This window comes from Triticum dicoccoides, chromosome 4A (assembly GCF_002162155.2).
Source record: "Triticum dicoccoides isolate Atlit2015 ecotype Zavitan chromosome 4A, WEW_v2.0, whole genome shotgun sequence".
NCBI lineage: Eukaryota > Viridiplantae > Streptophyta > Magnoliopsida > Poales > Poaceae > Triticum > Triticum dicoccoides.
In genome coordinates this window covers 613,631,733-613,644,817 of record NC_041386.1, presented here as the reverse complement: position 1 = coordinate 613,644,817, position 13,085 = coordinate 613,631,733, and positions in this window count along the sequence as shown.

Below are 13,085 nucleotides of genomic sequence, written 5' to 3'. Positions count from 1 at the left end.
CCACATAGCATGTGCAAAAGAGCAGAGAGGGTTACGGCAAAAACTGGATGCACTTCGTGTACAAACTGGACAATCTTTTTCGATGTATTAGGGTTTCGGACGAAAAAACTCATCTGTTACACCGGCACTTCATTTTTTTAAACTTATTACAACTCCGGACTTTTTTGCGTTCAGTATGCATCATTCAAGGCCATGTCATCCACTTTCAACCCTTTCTGGCATCATTTGCTATTTTTCATTCATTTACTGATTTGTTTTGAGAGCTAAATGACCCTGAAATTGAAAAGCACTACAAAATGAACTCTGAACATGTTGAAATTTGGCATGGTATCATCATTTCACCCACAACCACTTCAACAATTTAATCATGGTCTTCTCCTGTCGACCCCCAAAGAACAGAAAAGAAATAAAACTATTTACACGGGATAGCTCCCAAGAAGCAAAAGAAGAACAAGGGAAAATATTTTTGAGTTTTCTTTTTAATTGCAATTACAAGCTTGGAAATTAAAACTAGCTAAAAGCCACAACTAATTTTTTTTGTTTTTCTTAATGTTTATTAAACACACAAGAAGAAGGCATAAAAACAGAAAATAAACTAGCATGGATATTACAATGAAAAGGTATGAGCACCGACATCTAGCAATGAGTGTGTGAACATAAATGTAATGTCGGTGGGAAATACGTACTCCCCAAGCTTAGGCTTTTGGCCTAAGTTGGTCTAATGCCACGGATGGCCTCGCGGATATCCAAAGTTGTAGTTGGGGTCGTACTGAGTTGCAGTAGTCATTGCATCGTGGGCTGCAGCTTGGAGGCGAGCTATCTCAGCCCTCCTCTTATACTCTTCCGCCTCCTCTCTAGTTATAAAATATCTCCCTTTTGCCTGAAAGTCAAAGAAAGTAGAAGCAGGGAGAGCGATGTGATAGGTGCATCGTCTGTCAAAGATTAGTCGGTACTGGAGGAACTGATCATTCCTCTCAACAAACTGATGACGAACCATAGCCTCATAATCCAAATAAGCAGGGGGCAACTCAATATCATCCTCACTTATGGTTATACCAAGAAAATTATCTATGCGGGTTGCATAAATTCCACCAAAGAAATCTCCATTAAATCTATTAAGATGCAACCTACATGGAACAATGGCTCCCAAACTATAAGATTTATCTCCTAACACATCACTCCTAAGAATACTGAGGTCAGGGACACACATGTGACATGCTTCATCTTTACCATTAAGGCATCTACCTATGAAGAGAGCAAAATAATGTAGAGCAGGAAAATCAATGCTCCCTATGGTAGCTTGTGCTATATCTCTAGACTCTCCCAAAGTTATACTAGCAAAAAAAATATCTAAATTCAGATTTGCGAGGTTCACTAGCACTACCCCACTGTGGAAGTTTGCAAGATGTGGTAAAATCCTCTAAGTCCATAGTATACGAATTTTCATAAAGATCCAACAGGACAATTTGAGAATTGCGTGAAGATGACAATTCAAACCTCCTCACAAAGGAACTAGTGAGATAGTGGTACTCACGGCACTTTTCTGCCTCGAAGCTCACAAGATCAGCATTACCCAAATATGTGTTAAATTCTTCCTTAATTCCTGCTCGATCCATGAAGTCCTTTGAAGGCCATTCACAAGGCCGATCTGGAGCGTCCCTTGATGGCTCATCATCAGCATCACGCGTTGCAAGCCTGGGTCCTTGTTTCCTTGAAGAACCACCTTGGTACATTTTAACCAAACTCAACAAAATTGATAGCAACTACTCCTACAAGTACCTAGAGCCTATATCATGCATCAAAACTACTTGGAACCATATAAATTTGACATGCAAGCTCAAGAATAGGGTCACCTAAGCAGCAAAAATATGCAATGAATAACGCACTAGAACAAAAACTAATTGGACCATTGGAGGAGTCACATACCAAGGAACAATCCCCCAAAGCAGTTTTGTGAGAGTTCCTTTGAGCAAGGAGATCGAAAATCGTAGCAAAATGAGCTAGAACTCGTGCTTGAGCTGGATAATGGTGTTTGTTGGAGGAAGAAGGAGTGTGTGGGTGCAGGAATAAGTGGAGGAGGGCCACCATGGGCCCACGAGGCAGGGGGCGCACCCTCCACCCTCGTGGCCAGGTGGATGCCCCTCCTGCTGTGTTCTCAATGTCAAATATTCTCAAATATTTCAAAAAAATCATATTTAAATTTCAGGGCTTTGGTGAACTTTTATTTTCGGGATATTTTTATATTGCATGGATAATCAGAAAACAGACAGAAATTATTATTTTTGCTTTAATTAATATATATAACAGAAAGTAGAAAGAGGGTACAGAGAGTTGTGTTTTCTAAATTCATCCATCTCATGATCATCAAAAGGAATCCATTAACAAGGTTGATCAAGTCTTGTTAACAAACTCATTCCGAATAACATGGAACCGGAGATTTTTTAATAACACTAGGTTACCTCAATGGGGATATGCACATCCCCAACAATAAGAATATCATATTTCTTCTTAATAGTAGGAAGAGGAAATTCAAAACCTTCAAAAATAATCGATGGAATTTTTCCAATAGAATTGATACTGTGGACTTGAGGTTGTTTCCTCAGAAAGTGTACCGTATGCTCATTACCATTAACATGAAAAGTGACATTGCCTTTGGTGCAATCAATAACAGCTCCTGCATTATTCAAAAAGGGTCTTCCAAGAATAATAGACATACTATCGTCCTCGGGAATATCAAGAATAACAAAGTCCGTTAAAATAGTAATGTTTGCAACCACAACAGGCACATCCTCACAAATACCGACAGGTATAGCAGTTGATTATCAGCCATTTGCAAAGATATTTTAGAAGGTGTCAACTTATTCAAATCAAGTCTACAATATAAAGAGAGAGGCATAACACTAACACCGGCTCCAAGATCACATAAAGCAGTTTTAACATAGTTTCTTTTAATGGAGCATGGTATAGTGGGTACTCCTAGATCTCCAAGTTTCTTTGGTATTCCATCCTTAAAAGTGTAATTAGCAAGCATGGTGGAAATTTCAGCTTCCGGTATCTTTCCTTTATTAGTAACAATTTCTTTCATGTAGTTAGCATAAGGATTCATTTTGAGCATATCAGTTAATCGCATACGTAAAAAGATAGGTCTAATCATTTCAGCAAAGCGCTCAAAATCCTCATCATCATTTTTCTTGGATGGTTTGGGAGGAAAAGGCATGGGTTTCTGAACCCAAGGCTCTCTTTCCTTAATGTGTTTCCTAGCAACAAAGTCTTTCTTATCATAACGTTGATGTTTTGATTGTGGGTTATCAAGATCAACAACAGGTTCAATTTCTATATCATTATCATTACTAGGTTGAGCATCAACATGAAAATTATCATTTACATTATCACTAGTTTCATGTTCATTACCAGATTGTGTTTCAGCATCAGAAATAGAAATATCATTTGGATTCTCAGGTGTTTCAGCAATAGGTTCACTAGAAGCATGCAAAGTCCTATCATTTTTATTTTTCTTCCTTTTAGAAGGACGAGATGCATCTATATTATTTCTCCAAGAATCTTGCTCAATTCTCTTAGGGTGGCCTTCAGGATACAAAGTTTCCTGAGTCATTTTACCAGTTCTAGTAGCCACTCTAACAGCATAGTCCTTATTTTTACTATTCTATTCATTGAGCAAATCATTTTGAGCTTTAAGTACTTGTTCTACTTAAGTGGTAAGCATAGAAGCATGTTTACTAATAAGTTTAAGTTCACCTTTGACATTAGCCATATAATCACCCAAGTGTTCAAGCATATCAGCATTGCATTTTAATTCTCTACCAAAATAAGCATTGAAGTCTTCTTGCTTAACCATAAATTTATCAAATTCATCTAAGCATGGGCTAGCAAACTTAGTAAATGGGATTTCAGCTTTATCATATCTATACAAAGAATTTACCTTTACTACCTGTGTCGGGTTATCAATATCATGTGTTTCTTCAATAGGTGATGGATTAAAACCATATATTTCTTCAACAGGCGGTAAATTAAGACCATGTATTTCTTCAATAGGAGGTAAATTCTTAACATCTTCAGCTTTAATACCATTTTCTTTCATGGATTTCTTATCCTCTTGTATATCTTCAGGACTGAGAAATAGAACACCCCTTTTCTTCAGAGTTGGTTTAGGAATAGGCTCATGAGTTGTCACATCCCTAGCTTATGGTGTTGCCTAGTGTTTGCATCTTGTTTGCATCATGTTTAACTTTCATGGAAATTTGAAATGGGGATGTTCAAACCCTAGCATCAAAAGGAATTCAAATAGGTTCAACCAAAATATTTTTCAATGATTTCAAAATGCCCTTTAAAAATGTTCATCATTTCTGGATCAAGGTGGAAGCATCTACCAAAAATGGTTCACATTTTTGCAGGACATATTAGGACTCTCAATTAATTCAAACATATTTGAATTGGAGCTACTGAAATGCTATATATATTTTAGATGCTCCAAAAATGTTGGAAATTGTTAAGGGTCACTGGGATAATTCAGAAAGCACCCATAATTGTTTCCAGGAATTTATGAAATGGTTTAGTATTATTACTAAATAAAACAAATAGCAAAAAAATAGAAAACAGAAACTAAATAAAAGCGAGAGAGAGAGAGAAGGACTAACCTGGCGCCCACCAACCGGCCCAGCTCCTGTGCTGGTCCAGCACTGTGCGGCCCAGCCCACTGGCCTCCCCCCTGTCGTCTTCCTCGCGACAGAAGGACGCCGGGCGTGTGTGCCATGCGCGCGGCCACGCGCCCCGGCCACCTCCTGCTTGCCGCTCCCCCTCGACGCATTGGACGCCCTGGACGTCGACACGCACCCCCGACCCCTCTCACTCTTCCCCGAGGTCCTTCCCTCCTCCTCTGGCCCTCTCCCTCGCACCACCCGAACGTGCCCGCCACTGCCGACGAGCACCACCGCGGCCACCGCCTCCCCCTCGCTTCCCTGACTGGCTCAAGAGCTCCGCCATCGTCCCCCTCATCTTCACGACCGAACCACGCGAGCCCGGATGCCCTGCATCGCCGGCAACATCACCATCTTCCTCCTCCGCCGCCTTGGATCGCCGATGTCGATTAGTCACCAGCTCGCCTCTCCCGAGCTCGCTGACGTCTCCAAACTACGCGGGGTGAGCCCCTCTTTGTTTCGCCCCTATCCCCGTCGCCCCGCACGTCCTCTAGCGCTAGCGCCGCCCTGCCCGAAGCTCGCCGCCGCCCTGCCATGTCGTTGTCCTGGCCACAGCCGCCTCCGCCCGCTTTTGAGCTTGCAACCGTGCTAGTTGAGCTCGCAGGAGTCCGTAGCACTGCCCAGTGGTGAAAATGGTGCGCCGTAGACTCATCCCGCACAACACCGTGGCTCTGTCACCGTGGAACCTCATCGCCGGCGAGATTCCGGTCGCCCCGTGACCTCCCGTCTGGTCCATCAGATGCCCGAGAGCAAGAGCTCATGCCCGGTGCCTCCTGAGCGACAAACCGCAGCCCCTAGCATGTTTCCGGTGAGCTTCCGCCGCAGTTGAGGTCACCGCCGGCCGATCTCGGGCAGGCTGACGTGGTCGTTAGTTAGGCGCTAATCACCACTAATCCCTCCCTAACAGACACTGACAGGCGGGCCTCGCAGCGGGTCAAATCCCAGTCAACACGGGATTAACTCCTAGTTAAAAGTGAGCCAATGACATGTGGGACCCGGTCGTCAGGTTTGACCTGGTCAGCGTCAGTTGACTCGCTAATGTCATGCTTGCACAATGTTGACGCAGTTAAACATTTTCTGGATATAAAATAATTCAGAAAATTCTAGAAAATGTTTAAAACTTCAAATGAAAAGATTTATATATGAAAAATGGTCATAAAAATCCAATCTATCCATCCGTATCATTTTCAAGCATGTTAGAACAACTTATAGTTGCTGAATAGGGCAAATCATATGTTTGGCATTTGAATATCCACATATGGAGTTTGAATTTGAATCTTGGGTTCAAACCAACTTCATTTAACATGTTGCTAGTTGCATTAGCTCAATCAACAGCATATTGTCATGTCATGATCATGCATCATATTTTGCATTGCATTGATTGTGTTTCCTCTCTGTTGCCGGTATTTGTTCCCTCTTAGTAGACGTTGATCCGGCGATGAGTTCGATGACACCGATAAAGAGCTGTACTATCTTCAGAAGTGCCAGGCAAGCAAAACCCCCTTGTTCATTCTGATACAGTCCCACTCTCTCGCTCCTGCTCTCTTTTACTGCATTAGGACAACAATGATTCAACTGTTACATGCTGCGGTAGTTGAACCCCTTTCCTCTGCATGACCTGTCATTGCCACAGTAAATAGATGAAACCCACTAGCATGAGTAGGAGTTGTTTGAGCCCTGATGTGCCTACTCGTTCATGCTTGTTTGTCATGCCTGCTATTGCTTAGAGTTGTGTCAGGTCTGATTCATCAGGGGTGAATTGGAAAGTTGTGAACATGTCCTACTGTTGAGAGCTAAGTGGAGAACACGATTTGGTAAAGGTAGCGGTGAGAGGCCATGTAGGAGTACATGGTGGGTTATCTCATTGCAGCCGTCCTCAAGAACTGAGTTCTGTGTTTGTGATCCATAAATAGTTACTACCACACATTGGTTTCCGGTAACTCGACCCCTCTCGACTTATTAATCAACTCAATCTCTGTCCAGGAGTTGCAACTAGTTTTTGGTGTTTGTAGGTAGTGTTAGTAGTCTATCAAGTGGCACCCGGTACAGGTGGGCTTGGGACAGACTAGGCACAGTGGCACGATGTACCAAGTGGCACCCGGATGGTGGGCTTGGGAACCCTGCTCACACGTTTGGGGCCATGAGCGACACCCCGGCCGGATCTCCTTGCAGATGGAACCCGAATAGGCGATAAACCTGGACTAGAGACTTGTGTGGTTCACTACTGGAAAACAGGTTATTAATGGCGCACCTATTTTGGCTACTAATGGCGCACATTAGGTGCGCCATTACTAGCACGCCATTAGTGAGTTTTAGTAATGGCGCACATTTGGTGCGCCATTACTATCCCAGACGGTAACGGCGCACCTAATAGTGCGCCATTACTAACCCTTAGGTGACCCACTAGTAATAAAGCCAAGTGCACCACTAGTAACCTTAGAGGTGCGCCACTAGCTAAAAAGCTAGGTGCGCCACCAATAAAGGCTGAAATGCGCCACTAATAGTATATTTGGAAAACAAAAAAATTACAAATTTACAAAAAAAACATATAAGGAAAAATAATTTAAAAACAATAAATGAAATAGAACCATAATTTTTATTATAGCAAGAATATTACCATGTCTTTACAAGTATCCAATAAAAAGAAAATTGCACAGAAATAAAACAAAATCCTATAACTAATCTTCTACTCCCTCCGTCCAAGAATACCTCTCCCAAGGGAAGGAAATTTGAACTGAAGTGCATTTTACATTACAAGCCGTCATATTTCAAATCAAAATCAATCGAGTCCACGTTCGATCGGCAGCAGCGCCTCATCCTGGCATCGAGGAGAGCCAGAACTCATCTCTTCGGTAGCTCGTCACCACCCTCCCGGCAGCCTGCGACATCACGTACCCACCCTCCTGGCGTCGATCAACTGCTTTGAGGTAGCAGATTCCTCCTCTATGTCTGCTCCTGCAATTAACACTTTGAATGCAATTAACAATTTGAATTTTAACATGGGGCAAAGACAAGATGGATTAGTATATAACAATGGAGTACATGCACAATTAGATGTTCAAGCTATTTACTGTCACTCCCATCATCACAATTTCATCTCAGGAAATGGAGTAGAATAGATTTAATTGGATGCTTGAATGATATGGTTACTTACAAGTGTCAGGGCTATTACGGTCAGTTAAGTAATTGCACCAGATTAAAGAGGAGCCAAAGAATTTACAGGTGGTCTAGTGCATATGCAAGTGCAAGTTACTCAGTTAAAATTCAGTACTCCATTGCCCAAAATAATTCAGTTAAAATTTTGTTAAAAGATCACTAAATTAACCAAGTACTCCAGGTCAGGTCCAGTTACTCAATGCATAATTTCTAAACCTAACATCAATGGAAGGTCACCAATTTTAATTGAGCAGTAGCTAATTGAGCAAACACATCGAGCTTATGCATAACACATTAGCTGCAGAAAGTACTCATGGACGACTCCCTAGGCCTCATGAAAAATTCCCTGTTACCGCCCCAAAGCAATCAGCTCCGCGAGCTTGCTCTATTATTAGCACCGCAAAACTCCCAAATTCACAAGCCTTGCAAGCCGATCACCGCCGTTGGAGGTCACAAACCACCCCAACTGAACCCCAGACCCCTGATCCCCACAAACCTCTGGCCAAAATATCACAAAACTCTAGCTTGAAAATCAAACCTCCGGAAGAACACACAACAGGAAAGAAGAAACAGAGGAGGAGGAAGGAAGCATGCTCACGAATCCGTATCCCTTGGACCTCCCGGTGGCGCGATCGGTGATGACGACGGCCTCGAGGATGTCCCCGTGGCTGGTGGCGGAGGGGGTGGCACCTGTGAAGCTCGTGGGGCGGATCTGGCCGGTTCCTGGCGAGCACTACTAGGAAAAGGGCTACTAATGGCGCACTAGTTTTGCCTACTAATGGCGCACTGCTGGTGCGCCATTAGTATCACGCCACTAGTATTTCTTACTAATGGCGCACCACCGGTGCGCCATTAGTATCTGGTATACTAATGGCACACCAAGCAGTGCGCCATTAGTATAGAACACCATGCGCCATTAGTATGCCTCCCAGGGGGCCATATTTAACCATGTGCTTTGGCATACTAATGGCGCACTGTTGGGTGATGCGCCATTAGTGTGATTATAACAGTGCGTCATTAGTGTCTTGTGTGGTGCGCCACTAGTATGAATATTAGGGATTTTTTTCATTTTTGATATTTTCATAGGTTAAAAAATATTAGAGATAACATACAACATAGATCTGCTTAGCTTACATACAGGGGGCCATATGTAACGATGTTACCTGCGTCCACCAGATCATATCCAACACACAAGTTTCATCATATATACATACATAGCCAACACATAGTTCCATCGTTACATATTACAAAAGTTTCACAATGTTCATTCAACACCGTTATCCATCAATTCACAAAAGTTTCACATTGATACAAAATAAAAACACAAATGGAAAAGAAGCACTCCATCCATGCAAGCTTTCGTGAATTAAATCAAATATGCAAAATGATAAACAAGAATTTAGAAGAAGAAGAAGAGAAGAAGAAGAAGAAGACTAGAAGAAGAATAAGAAGAAGAATAAGAAGAATAAGAAGAAGACTATAAGCTTATTATGTAAACTTGATCATTTTTTGCTAACATAAGTAATTTTGGAGCTAACCTATAGGAAACTAAGCATATAAGCTCTAAGTTAGCATATTAGAGCCAACTTAAGTAAAATGAAGCTAACCTATGTCATTTTGGATAAGAAGAAGAATAAGACGAAGACTATAAGCTTATTATGTAAACTTGATCATTTTGTGCTAACATAAGTAATTTTGGAGCTAACCTATAGGAAACTAAGCATATAAGCTCTAAGTTAGCATATTAGAGCCAACTTTGGTAAAATGAAGCTAACCTATGCCATTTTGGATAAGAAGAAGAATAAGAAGAAGACTATAAGCTTATTATGTAAACTTGATCATTTTGTGCTAACATAAGTAATTTTGGAGCTAACCTATAGGAAACTAAGCATATAAGCTCTAAGTTAGCATATTAGAGCCAACTTAGGTAAAATGAAGCTAACATATGTCATTTTGGATAAGAAGAAGAATAAGAAGAAGACTATAAGCTTATTGTGTAAACTTGATCATTTTGTGCTAACATAAGTAATTTTGGAGCTAACCTATGGGAAACTGAGCATATTAGAGATAAATAGGTAACTAAGTATATACATATATATACCATTTTGGAGATCTGACATACCTGACATAGTTCAATTCTCATTGTTCTTCTCCTTCTCCTTCCTCAGCCTGATGCGCCAAGAGCGGCGAGGCGGTTGAGGCAGCTGTGGGATGTAGTCTTCTACCACAATTGGCGTGGTCATGTCGCCCAGCTGTGGGATCGCCGGCACCACCACCGGTGCGTGGTAATTGTCAGGCACCACTACCATCGCGAGGCCACCCTCAGCCACCACCATCTCTTGCCCATGGTCAGCCACCACCATCTCTTGCCCATGGTCAGCCACCACCACCTCTTGCACCTGGTCAGCCACCACCATCTCTTGCCCTTGGTCAGGCACCACCAGCACTAGGTCATCCTCAGCCTGATGCCCATCGTCATCCTGCAGCTCCTCATCCCCACTCTTCTCCTCTTCTCCCCCACTCTAGTCCAGATCATCTTTCTTGTTGTCTTCGCTGCTGCCAGAATCGCTGCTGCTTTCGCTAAGGCCAGAATCATTGTTGCTTTTGCTACAGCCATAATCGTTGCTGCTTTGGCTGTAGCCAGTGTCGCTGCTGCTGCTCCCATTGCCTGTCCAAATGCAACAATGACCATTAACAATCGATGTGAGACAAAGCCAAATATGGAGGAATAAGAAGAGGCAGAATGCATTGGCATCTTCGTCTTCAGCATAGCGCATGCGACTAATAGTCTTGTTGAAAACCTTCACGATGAGCATTGTGGCGTCATCGTCGTACCTCAAGAGAAGAAAGTACCCGGTCCGCAGGTCGTAGGCACTATAGAACTTCTCCCAGCCACGGCATAGGTACATGTGGCCCTCCTCGATCACCAACTCCACGTCCCACAGCCTGCGAACCCCGCTACCGGCCTGTCGGAGCTTCACATTATCTGGCGAATCTTCACCTAGCATCTTCATAAAAGCGTCAGGCAACCTCTGCAATTTGGGACAAGGAGTGATGTAGCAAACAACAGAGTTATCATAATGAGATGGGTGAAGGGGAGATCTCTCGTTTTATATACCTGCCTCGTGGCTGATACTGAAGAAGAAAGTATGATAGTGAAGAACTCGAAAGCATCCAACTCGTACTCCGGTGAGGCAGAGCGGCGGTGGCTGCTTCCCCCCATCTCTGATAAGCAGCAGAAGAGACCAATTAGTACCCTTACAACATTATAGCAGCATAAATTTTGAGCAGAAGATAATCAACATTAGTCGCAAGTACCCCATATGTCCTATTTTTAGCAAAGTCGTGCTAAAATTCACGGAAAATTTCAGCATGACATTTGCTGAAAATAGGACATATGGAGTACCCGAATTTGCCGGAACAGAAGTTAATCGACATTCGGGCAAACTCAAGGGCCTCTCGGGGTACCTGCAAATTCATCACGACACAATGGTCGGAGACAAAACCTAGCAACTTTACAAGTCTTTCACAGATTTGTTTGCAAGTTCTGATATGTAATAAAGATGAGCCTCAAGATACAACACATCAAGCATGGAAAACTAGTCAAACGTTTGAGATATCGAGTTTCAAGACATTATACTGCAATTCACTCATAAAGCCATGATTAAATGTGCATAACTACCACTGAGAAAATAATAGGTCTCATCTTCTCATGCATAAACTGCATATCCAGAAGGCACATAGCTAGAAAGGGTGAAAATTACATGGACATTAACATGTCCAGTTTTTCATTATGGGATTGCTAAACATCACACATAACAGTACCACCCAAACTTTGAGCTAGCATACAGAGAGCAATGCCATTTTTTGCAACATCAAAACTGAAAAATCAATACACTTTCTAGCATAAGACTAATCTTTTCACCAATGAGCCAAGAGAAAAAGGAATTAGCCTGCTGTTCTCAGACCTAGATTCTAGATGAATAAAATCATGTATTCTTTACCTTTGACTACCAAGGTTGAGACTTGCCACAACAAAGGGATGAGTAGGTCTGGACGAAAGGAGACACGATGCCCGGATGAAGAACAAACCCACGACACGATGGCCAATCGACCCTGCAAAATGAGGTGAATAGAGCAGCAACAGCAGGTCAGCAAGATTTCTACAAGTAGGCAACCTGGGATGACCAAAGAGAAGACTAGCAATTAGTCTGAAACTTTTATGCACAGGGAAGACTACCCTTAGTTATGTGGGGCTTCTAGGCACATCACTGAGTTTGTTCTAGCAAGCGACAGTTTTATGAGAGCTATATGTGGTTCATAGTTGAATGTGGTCATACTTCAAACTTTTAACTCTATGGGTGGGAAATCTGATGCTTGAACAGAGATTGACTTTGGCAAAAATCAGCGGCTAGTTGAATTGCTTAATTTCAGAATTGAAGCTAATCTCTTGGCTAACCGAATTGCTTATTGCTACTATGGATGAAAGATTGCAGCAAGAGAGCAAGCAAGCAACTCAGCACAAAACATATGCAACCTAACTAGTCTCATGGCAAGTACTTAGTACCAAGCAGCAACAACAAACATGCACGGCGCAGGGTACAAATTACTACAACAAATTTCCATGAACTGTACTATCAGTAAAAAAACCTGCTAGAATTACAACAACTACAATGAACCTATTTCAAAAAGATAGAAAATGAACACATAAAAAGAACACTACATATACTCATCTATTTCCACAGCTACTGATATGGTCCACTACCATGAACTGCAGCTACTGATATGGTCCACTACCAAACATAAACTGCAGAAAAAAGAAAAAGGAGAGGGAAGTGGTTAGGGTTCAAACCCAATACATTAGGTGTACCTAATGCACATGGAGTACTAATTATTCATGTTTGCTAGGCACTACTCCCACAATTTTTTGAACCTAATTTGACCTAAATTCGAGAGGGATTTGACCTAAACCTAACAAAAGAGAGAAGAAGAGGGCATGGCCGGGAGGGAGGAGAGGAGGAAGAGATGAGAAGAGAGGCAGAGGGAGGAGGGTTACCTGACCACGATGAGGTGGTGGCCAGAGCGGAGACGACGGAGGGCGGAGACGGCGAGCTTGGGGGAGGCGGGGAGGTCACGGGCCTCCTCTCCTGGTGGACGTGGGGCCTCCTCTCCTGGTGTACGTGGGGTGGCTCCGAGGTGAGGGAGGCGGCGCTC